Here is a 12036-nt window from a genome sequence, read left to right as displayed (position 1 = left end):
AACAAATTTCTCATCTTTTGAATTGGTTTTTGGTAGAAAGGCTCGGTTGCCATCAGAGTTCCCCGATGAGAAAACAATCGAGACTTACAGTGATTACATAATTGATCTAGTTTCAAAGTTAGATAAAATCCAGATCGTTGCCGCCGATAATCTTAACAGCGCTAAGAGACGTTAGAAGGAACTGTACGATCGTGATGCGAATCCTGTAGATTTCAAGGTGGGTCAGAGCGTCGATATATTGATGAGACCTCGCAAGAGTAAATTTGATGGTCATTATCGAACTGATTATGAGATTGTGAAAATTACTGAAAACGGCAATTTTATAATAGAAGATGCCGATGGCGAACGATTTACGAGGCATCCTAATGATGTCAGGCTAGTACCTGAATGAATAAAATAAAAAAAATTAAATAAATAAAATTTTGCACTGACATTTTGAATTGTCTCCTTAGAAAACTAAAATATGAAAATGAATAAGATCAATGAATAACAATAAATATATCGTGCAGCCAAATTGTCAGAGCAAAATTGTATCGAAACCGTGCTCACTCAAATTTATATTTGATAAATGTAACCCAGTAAAGGTAAGGTGAACATTGTGCGGAGTCATGGCGACTGCACTACGCATTTTTCTACTGGGAGCGCTGTGGCTGTTTTAACCTATTTATGGATGGCATCTACAACAACCTGCAGATACTCCACCCGAAGATCAAGCGCTCTACACAGTCCACTACCTAAAGTATAACCCTGGCATTTATTACGAACCTATACAAGACCTCCAAATAGTTCGAAAGGAATGGCAGATAATTACTAGTATCGACCTGGCTCTGATACACCGGCAAATAGATCGAGCAACGAGTCCATATCATGCATCGCTCATCAACAAATGTAAGACTATACTGAGTCAACAAAAGTGCCACAGATTGTTGAGGTTGGATTCAATTGCGGCGATGAAATTAGAGATCGTTCAGCTAAACAGTCATCTTGAAGATCTTTTCCTCTCTCCTGCAACTAAGCCGATAAGCATGCGCGGCCCCCGCGTACCACCGTTTGCTTTCGTGGGTAGCCTCCACCGTAGTCTCTTCGGATTGATGGACTACAACGACTACCAACATATTACCAAAGAAATCGAAAGGCTGTACCAGTCACAAGGCGAGATTGCTTCTATCATAAATAACTCCACTCATATATTGAGGTCTAAGATAGAGAACATCAACACGTATGTTAATCAAACTAATGGAAATATCTTGGCGCTGAAATCCGTTGCAGAAGATTTACAAATTCAACGTAACCGGGAAGATCACGAAGTGAAGAAATTAGGATACATCGTCCATTTGGCCCAGGCTGGAGTTGAGGCTGAGTCTTCTCTACGACGAGTGTTAGATGTAACTGTGGATATCGTAGGTGCAGTCGACGCTGCCAAACATGGGCGATTGTCAAACACGTTCTTGACACCCCAACAACTTCACGATATCACAGAAAATATCAAATCGATACACCCAGAACTTGAGTTTCCCATTCCCGAGGGGGCGACAGCGTTCCCAGCTTTGTCTAGAATCAGCAACATCAAAATGGCACATGCTAGGGGCAACCTGCTAGCCATCATCACTCTGCCATTGTTGGGTAGAGAAATTTACAATCTTTATCGCTTACGCTCTTGTCGTCGACCACAGCTCATTGGTGACCGGACCATATCGGCTCACGTTACACCCGAGAAGTCCTACATTCTCGTCTCAGAAGATCGTAGGAGGTACGCTTTGCTACATCAGGAAGATTTGGAGGGATGTTCTACATTGGGAACCCGGAATGCCTGCCTGTCTGCCACGATTCCCCATCAGCAACGCCATACAACAACCAGTCTGCGAAATTATACTCCTGTTAAAACCATCGGGAGACGTACTACGTACTTGCGGTATAAAAATCACCAAGTCAAGAGGTACCGAATGGACCAACTTGGGTACGGGGACTCAATGGCTCTTCACCACAATTGAGCATGAACAAAGAGACGTAATCTGTAAAAAGAAGCTCGTAGACGTGGTGAACATCACTGATACTGGTATTATCACGTTGGGAAGAGACTGCGACCTCAGGACATCAGGGGATCTCATATCACACTTGTATATCCCGGAAACTACGGAGCTCGAAGTTCACTTACCACCAGTAAATTTATCTATCGCTGACTTTGCTCCAGAATTGGCCCAAATACCAGAGAAAGCCAACGCGCTCACCAGTATTCGTGTTGATCCTTTGCCAAACATCAAAGGTCATTTATCAAGCGAAATGCGACTGGACGAAGCTTGTCGCAGATCAGAGGAAACAGGGAAGAAACATCAGGAGGAGTATCATCACAAACTGCTGACATTCGGGTCGCTAGGAGGACTGAGCTTATTGACCCTAGCAGGTACCTTATTCATAGTTTTTCGCTGGAGAAACCTATTAATGACTCTACTGTGTTCCTGTAAGAAGGGTAAACTGCCGATTCAATCAGAAGAGGTTCCCATATTTCCTGCATTCCCCGCGAACAAACAGTGATCGAGCTCCTTGCCAATATTATCAACTTGTCCACGCAAAGTAATTTCTTTACGAATTCTTTCGGAAGCTGAAATTTCGGGGCCCCCACGGTATGAGGATGAAGTATATTTGCAGTAGTGATTCACCCATGCAACGACACTGAAGATCGACTTCAAGATAGTCAATCACGCCACAAGCCTCCGTTAGCAGCCCATCGTTCTAGATCAATAACCCTCGAAACGTGAACATACATAGCCATGATTCTCATAGAGCCTATACTTCTGTTATTGACTAGCGTAATAATTCATGGGGTCACATATATGGGGAAATTCTTAAATTTAATTAGTTATAGTTAGCGAAAGAGAGAGTTAGAACCGATTTTGTAATTCAAGCGAATCGTGATAATTCGTGAAGGCGGCCAAACGAGTTTTGTCGTCCTGCACGGGGGGATGTTACATACAAAATTTTATTCGAAATTTTTATTCGTATTCACGCTCGCTAAACTTCGTTCATTCAGTGCTCACCGGATATTATCTGCAAACCTTGCAAATTTTCTTACCATCCTTAACACCTAAAACTCACACATATAGGCACGTGTGCCTTCGAAGATGCTGTCCTAGCATTTTCCTAAAGACCCGGACACGTCTTAATGAGCACAATTCCAAAATTTAGTCGCGCTTGAGGAGCCATCGCGAGCATTTCCCCGCTAGACTCCTGTAATTGTCCCCATAGTTTTCCATAAAATCTGCCAACGCCGTAAGCCATCCCTTCTAAATCTATAGATTTCAAAAGAAGACTTCTTGGACCGGTAAACCGCGCATTCGATTTGCGACTCTATCAGGGTCATTACACTAAAAATTGTGAACAATCACGCACATTTTCGTGGTTCTTTCATGTGATATGTGTTGAGAGACAGGACTCAGTTAAATAGTGAAAAATTTTACATATACATTCAAACAAATTTGAAGTGACTTTTAGTGAAGTAGATTAAAATAAACTTGTGTTATCATTATAATTGGATATATTTGCATATATTGGAACGACACATTGAACTTGCCTAGGGGGATCGCTGCTCCGATTGTTAAATCGTTATTATTATTGAAATCATCTATCTTCCGAAAATTATGAGAATTCATCGTTATCTCTCTCTCTATTCGAATTCTTAAATTCAATTTGTAAAACTGAATAATTTGTCTGAAACATCCAATTTAGAATATATTGAATAAATTCTGGGGAGTTCTGGTAGAAAATTCGAATTTCATATGATTTATAGAACCTATTACCTTTTTCAGAAATTATTGTTCGATTGACTTTTGTAGATGTTTATCTTAAAGGCTAGGATCCATTAAATTCAATTTGGAAGGTAAGGCTATGCAAGGAGTAAGCCGTAGACATTTTTATTTTCCGAAAAACTCGAGTGAGACAGACTTCCGTCAGTTTGTCACATACGTTACCCACGCTACGACCACCCACACTCTCAACCACCAGTTACCGCTTCGGTCATCAAGCATCACTGCCTCCGGGTAGTACTAGAAATGGCGACGTATGGTCGGGCCGACAGGAGGATTACTCTACTCCAGGCCCACGGGCCCATACGCCCCAAATCATTCCGCCGAGACTAGATAATGCGGGAAACAACAAAGTCGTCACTGAGTTCCGAAATAACTCTTTTTTCATTGCGGGGAATGCAGGAGCTTTTCTCTACGTTCGCTACCATCAGTTATGCGTCCGCGTTGAACTCACTCCAAATCTTACCAAGGCCTTCTCCCCCTAGTCTGGATATTTCAGCGACGATAGGTCATTCCGTTACCCTATCCCCACCAATCGACCCTGTTATGTGTGAGTTTTTGAGTCTAGTAGTACTGGGTAGTGGTTAAGTTGCCGGTGGAGCGCTAAAGCACTCTGCTCGCAAGAAACGGGAATCTTTGAAATAATATAGACGACACTTGATGATTATTTAAGTTAAGACTTGTAACTTTTAATTGAAAATAATTCCGAGACTCCTTTAAATACGATGAAATTTCTTGAACTTATTTTCTGTTCGAACGATGAGACAGAAGTGATCTTACAACTATTTTGTTATTCTTACGCTACTTCACAAAATTTTACTTAAGTTTAAGTTGCATCTCCAAGGAAGGGTAGGGAGCCAATCGTATCGTAATGCGCTTGGTGGAGGGCGTCGCTACACCCCCACAACTCTTGACCTTTGGGTCCTTCCTACTCTCGACTCCCACAAACCTGTGACGTAGGGCCCAACGTGTCCGAACTAGGGGGAGAGCGTCTCCGGGTGCAAAAAGAGGGGGAGACGTTATTTCCCGGATTATGACTCGAGGAACCGTCTAGACATATTAAGGGAAATTTTGTCGACTTTTATGGTAAGGTTTTATTAGTCTGTCGTGCAGCGAAAAGTATTTTACAACGGAACTGAAATTGAAGGAAAGTGGCGAAAACTTTACAACGGGTGAATAATGGATCCGAAAGCAAGCGAGACAGTTTATGGCGGACTAAAGTTCGCGCAGACTCTTAATGAAGGGACTTTTACTGCCGGGTTTACTAAATTCCGAGAGAAATAATTTTCCCAAATACGACTATCACAGGCTTCAGGGGTTTGGGGAATATTCACGTTCTATTCATTTTTCTATCTCTATTTTCTATTTCATTTTAACTCAATTTTCCAGTGGCAATTCTTTAATTTACTCGATTTATTTTACGCTTATCTAATTTTAGTTATTCCTATTAATTACATTCAAATCAATTAAATCCGCGACATTATATTCGTGAGTTTGAATATCTACCGCGAAGAAGGCGTCACTAGGAAATTACTGAGGAATCTATATTACAAGATCAGTGCGCGCGCTTATCTTTTTGTTGTGAAAATGAAGAAATCGAATTTATTAAACTCCATATACTCATAGATGTTTCATAAATATTGATAATGATGTTGTGTTTGAAAAAAAAAATATATATATTAAATAAATAAAATATTCAAAAAGAATATTCGAAAAATCGAATGAATAAACCATTCGATTTCTCAACTGCAAACACGGCACCGTTCACGAGAATGCACAAAGTAAGCATTCTGCAGGGCATTGACGTCCAAAAGGGTGGCGAAAGAACGCACATCAGAATCACGCCACCCAGGCAATGACCCCACATGTCGAAATATCGAGCTCGCCCACCCAAAATGTCCAGAAAAACTAACCAGTCTTGTCCTAGCGCTGAAAGAGAGCACATCAAAGGGGCGAACTCCTCGCGATTATTAGATACTTGACTCGGAATCAGTGATAATTTCTGCCCGGCGCTTATTTAGTAATTCGAGTATCGGAAGTTTATTTGATTGCAACTACGCACACCTTCGTAGCAATCACTTCCAGAAACGTTGTTACATTTCTCGATTTTCAAGCAAATTGAAGAACGTGTTGAGAGTATTCACATTCTAAATAAAGCGCGAATTCGTGTTAACGAGTGAGAAAAAGACTCATTATCTGAATAAACTCATTGAAACAGGAATTTTGAATATAATTGTCCAGAGTGTACTAAAGCAAATAGTGTATCTCCAGGAACTTAATTGTGAGTAATTTAATCATATACTAATTTGGAAAAAAAGGGTTCATTTTTATCTCTCTCGAATATTGTCAAGATCTAGAATCAAATTTATTGGATATAGTTTTATAAGAATTGTAAGAGGAATTTGTATTTGTCAGAAAAACCCAATCGAGGTTATTAATGTCAACTTATCGGAAGATTGTAATGAGAGATCGTTTTGTGAATATTGGTATCTAATAAAAGGGGAAAAATCTATAAAATTCATTTGATTTTTCATTAAGACAAATTAACCTCAACCCTTTGCAGATTGATAGATGTGCCAAGCACTTTAAAGATAAGTATCCGACTAAACAAAAATAATTATTTTGTTTTCGGAACGAAAAATTGTATTATATTCTAATCCAATTTTTCCGAATCCAACAATAATGGTGTCAGAAGTGGGATATCTTAGCCTGTCAATCACAGGGAGTTGAGGCAGCACTTCAGCTTAACTCTTCGAAATTTTAAAATTATAACAACCTTTTCATTTCAACAAATTATGATTCAGAAAATAATTTCATCTCAGTAATTGGGTCCACAAAATGGCTCACACATCGCAAAATGCAGACAATACCCAAAATGTTACCATAGGTCCCGAGTTCGTAGAATATTTCCGAATCAGAGACCTGTTCAATAATATTCCTAAATTTGACGGCAGGGATGATTCGGGTACAGAATTCACGGATCTGGAAACCGCGGTCAAAATGTGTTTGAAACGTGTTGATGATAGAAACCGACTTAATCTTCGCCATAATTGACAAAATCAGATATCGAGCTCGAGATCACTTGAGCGAAGCAAAAATCGAATCTGCAACAGATATTCTAAAAATTTTAGGCAATAAATACAGGAAAAGATTCAGTCTGGCATACTATGAGAACGAAATCTCCAATATGAAACTCAGACAAAATGAAAAAGCCGATGACTTCAATTTGAGACTGCAGCGGGTATTGAAAAATGCTAGAGCCTCACTTAAAGACTCTTTCCCGGACGAACATGAGACTCTCGTAAAGGTTATCGAACATCTCGCGCTGCGAAAATTCGAACGCGAAATACCAGCAGATTATCGAGCCGAAATCAGAGCGAAAAATTGTAGAACCCTGAGAAAAGCATTTGACGCGATTAAACCCCTAGTAGCAGACGACCGCCTAGTGTCAGGTATAGGGGGTATGAGAGTGGAAAATACGAGATCAGGCTACAATCGGGACCGCAGTGAAGATCGCCGAGACAACAGGCCCAATGATTATTTTGATTGGAACCGTCCACGATATGAAAATTGAGGTTACCGACGAGACAGGAATCGCGACAATTACGACAGAAACCGTGACAGGGATTCGTCACAAAATAGACACTGGGATTATAGTCGCGATAGGCCGAAATACGATGACCAAGAATTATTGGAGCTCGAGAAGGACATCGCTTTCCCGATACTATCAGCGGTAAGAAAGGTTCTCTCAGGTAGATTAGAAGAGAAACAGACCCACAAATGCAATTGCGAGCACTGTGGATATCACAAACAGACGAACAAGACGACTGACTCACATTCCAGTCGTTCAACCGAACACAAAAATGAAGAAGAACGCGAAAAAGTGCGATTCAGGGAACGCTCTCAAGAGCGACGGTCCAGGGACAGATCTTCCTCCCGCGACAGACGATCCGGTCATTTAAACGGGGAGGGGGCTCGCGCCCAATCGTCGGGAGCGAGCCAATCAAAGCAATCGAGCGTCCGTGTCAGCGACCTCCCTCAGAATTAGAAGTTGAAGCAAAATTCCTAGATAAGAAAATTAGAGAAATGGCAGATGAGGACGAAACTCCATCAAAAGCATGCCCAGTAGTAACTTTTCGCCACCCCGCATTCAGATCAAGTCGAGCTGAATTTTTAGTTGATACTGGGGGTGAGGTGAACCTGATTTGGGTAGCACAACTGAGTCCTGATACCTGGGTCGACCAATCAGACAAGGTTCATATTGTGGGAATTAGTAATAAAATTCTTGCCACGTATGGAGCTGTCGAGTTGACGATCCGGGGCATTAAACTCAAATTGTACGTCACACCAAAACCACCGGGCGGTTACCATGGAATACTCGGCTTACAATTCCTAACGCAACAATCCTCGGCCATATCATATTACACCTCGTCACTCTTACTGCAGGAAAAATGATTTCACTTCGAATTCAAACCACCACAAGTATTAAATGAATTCTCTGTTTGCGCCACGGGTCAAAGCCCCAGAATAACGATATCTTCACCAAAATTAGAAAATGGAAAACAACTTTTCCTGATAGACACCGGATCATGCCTAAATGTTATCTCAAAGGCGGGCCTCGCGAAAGACGCCATATTTAACAAATGTCCACCCAGATATACATTCGGAGTTGCAGGTGGAATTCAACCAATTTTAGGTGTCATTAACCTTGAAATTTCTGGCGTGTCAGCAAATTTCAACGTCGTCGAAGCATTACGAGAAACGAACTATACTGGGATCATAGGGAATCAATTTTTGCGCGGACAGGGGGCCGAAATCTCATTTTCCCTGAGCTCCCTTCGCCTCATAAACTCCCTTACTGACCCTATCACCTTCTATCAAGACCTCAAACCAGGAAGGGCGTTCTCGATACCGCCGCGCTGCGAAATGAAAATCCCCATCCAAGTGAAAAACTGCTCGGACTGCAAAGGATACCTTCCGAAATCATCTGTGGAACCCGGAGTAACAATCCTAGGGTCGGAAGTCAATATCGATAAAGAAGGTGTCTGCTGGGCAATGATCACGAACGAGAATGACGAACCAAGGAAAATTTCAGTACAACCGAAAAAAAAAATCGTGAAAAAAAAAAAAAAATTCTAAGAGAATTAGAATTTAGAGAGAAAAAATTTCCGCTTCACCCAGCCGGGAATCGAACCCGGGTCTCCCAGATACGCGCCGGGCACTCTTACCGACTAAGCTACCGGGAACCACAGAAATTCACTCTCAAATTCACCTCAAACACCGCCTAAATAAATAAAAAAAATAAAAAATTCTAAGAGAATTAGAATTTAGAGAGAAAAATTTCCGCTTCACCCCAGCCGGGAATCGAACCCGGGTCTCCCAGATACGCGCCGGGCACTCTTACCGACTAAGCTACCGGGAACCACAGAAATTCACTCTCAAATTCACCTCAAACACCGCCTAACCTCCTTTAGGCATTAAAGAATTCTAAGAGAATTGGAATTTAGAGAGAAAAAATCCATCGAACGGCTTGCAGTTGCCATGACAGTGCATGAAATTGACAGCTCGACACTAAAAATCCCCGATTGCATCTTTGGAGAATCAGACCTCGAAATACCTCTGAACGTCAACCAATACGTCGCTAGTTCCAGAGAAGGAAAAATTATCCAAATTTTCACCGGCGAACAATCGAGCGAGGACAGGAAGCAGCTAATCGAGAGCCTTGTCAATGAATACCCTCAAGCTTTCTCGTTACCTGGGGAGCCAAGCGGAGAAATGAAGGGCATGACATGCCCCATCAGGACAGCTGACGACCGATCAGTGCATGTCAAGCAATATCGATTCCCGGGGGACCTACAGAAAGAAGTCATCAAGCAAGTGAACAAGCTACTAGAAACGGGCAAGATACGACCATCAGTAGCCCCATATAATTCACCGCTGTGGATGGTCCCAAAGAAGCCAGACGCCAGGGAAAACAAGCAATGGAGAATGGTCGTCGACTATAGACAACTAAATAAAAAGACGATAGCTGACAAGTTCCCACTGCCACACATACGCACAGTACTGTCAAAGCTGGGCGGCTCACGGTACTTTTCAACTCTAGACTTGGCCAGCGGATTCCATCAAATACCAATGCTGCCTGAAGACAGGGAAAAGACAGCTTTCTCGACTCATAACGGGCGTTATGAGTATACACATATGCCCTTCTGACTGAAAAATGCAGGTCCAATATTCCAGCGCTGCGTGCACGAGATGCTGGGGGATCTGATCGGAGACGGTGTCCAAGTCTACCTTGATGATATCATGGTCCACACGAAGGACATCGGAAGCCATCGAGAGAAGCTCAGAGCAGTACTCGAAAGAGTATCGAACTGCGGAGCCACCCTACAAGTGGAGAAATGTCGCCTCCTACAGAATGAAGTCGTTTTCCTAGGCTTCGTCGTTGACAAAAATGGCCTGAGACCCGACCCAAGCAAAGTTAGGTCGATCACACACATCGAACCGCCGAAGTCGAAGCAAGAAATGCGGAGCTTCCTGGGGATGTGCAATTATTTCCACCACTTTAAGGAATGGTACGCGCCCAGAGCTAAACCATTGTTCAACTTAACCAAAAAGAAGACAGAATGGGTATGGGGCGAGAAAGAGAAACTCGCATTTGAGGAACTCCAAATATTCCTCTCCCAGGAACCGTTCCTCAAGCACCCAGACGACAATCGTCCATTCATAGTCACCATCAACTCCACGAAGATCGGCATAGGCGCAATCCTCACACAAATAGATGACGAAGGAACTGAGGGACCAATTGCATATGCTTCCCGATAGCTGAATGAAACCGAGGCAGGATATACGAATGACGAAAGGGAATGTCTGGCAGTGGTATATGCCTTGAGCCAGTTCCGCCCATATCTCTACGGCCGACCCTTCCACCTATATGCTGAGACAGCAACAGTCGTATGGCTACGGGACACGCTGGACCAGACAACACGCAAGGCGGGATTCAAAACAAAAATATCAGGATTCGACATTATTCCACATCATCGAACAGCGAAAACCAAGCAAATAGCAAAAGTCTTGGCCTCCTTCCCAGTGGACCCTCCAGAAACGGAAGAAGAAGCCAAGGCGTATGACAGATTTCCGACGATGATGTACAAGAGAATCACTCAGCAGGTAGAACCAGGGAAGTCGAAACATCAGGCTGAACCCCCAAAGAAAAGAGGTCGACCACCAGGGTCGAAAAACAAAACCGAGAAACCCGCAACGCAAATTCATCAGGGCGTAACAACCAGATCGCGGGCAGCTTCCAACCCTGCACCCAACTTAGCAGCGAAAAAAGGACAAGAAGCCCGCCCTCCACTGAAGGTAGCACCGAGAAAAGGGGCGCCATCAACTAGCTCCCAGAAAGAAACAACAATTAGAGAGAAAAGAACACAAAGTACCATAGAGATCGTCCGAGAGGGGAACAACACAAAAGAGAACGAGGAGGACACATCAGAAGAAGAGATCGAAGACGGTGTATTCGAAGAACAAACAGAACCTCCGGAGAACCCTGCCATTATCCAGATCAAAGCAGGAAGTCGGGCGGACTCTGATTCAGATGACGCCGCAGACGACGATCCTCCACTGAAAGAGCCAGCCAAAATAACGGAGACCTCGGATAATCCGGAACAACCAACAGAAGGCCCAGAGCAATCACAGACGCTCTCCCCCGACTTCCTAAACTCCCTACATGAATCCTTTTCCAGATTTGACAAGAGCAAATCACGGAACAAGACAACGACTCAGAGCGAGGAAGGGAATGACAGTGAGGAGGAGCGGAAAAATAAAGCGGAAAAGCTATACCAGGAATACATCCGGGAAGTGTCAAAACTCATGGAAGAAAAATGTAACAAATTTACCCCGGTAAAATCACCCGAGAAGAATGAAACCTCCGAGCCAGGAGACGCAGAAGGATCACCAGAAAAATCATACCTTGCGAAGAGGAGGGTTTCGTTTGCCCCAACACCGCTAAACCTATCGGAGCCAATGGCCAAATCAACACCCCTTCCTCCGAATCTACTGAGCAGACTCGACGGATTACCAACACATCGGAGGAACCTTCATTTCAATCTGCCGAAAATCCCCGAAAATAACCAACACGAAGCCGAGACATTTCCACCAGAAAAACCAAAACAAAAACCTACCATCATTCCCCTACCCAAAATACAAACGCCATATCACACAAAAGTGAGCGGGGGGG

The sequence above is a fragment of the Diachasma alloeum genome, unplaced genomic scaffold (genome assembly GCF_001412515.2).
Source record: "Diachasma alloeum isolate Michigan unplaced genomic scaffold, Dall2.0 Dall_scaffold_00715, whole genome shotgun sequence".
Lineage (NCBI taxonomy): Eukaryota > Metazoa > Arthropoda > Insecta > Hymenoptera > Braconidae > Diachasma > Diachasma alloeum.
Note: the sequence above shows the minus strand (reverse complement) of the source record.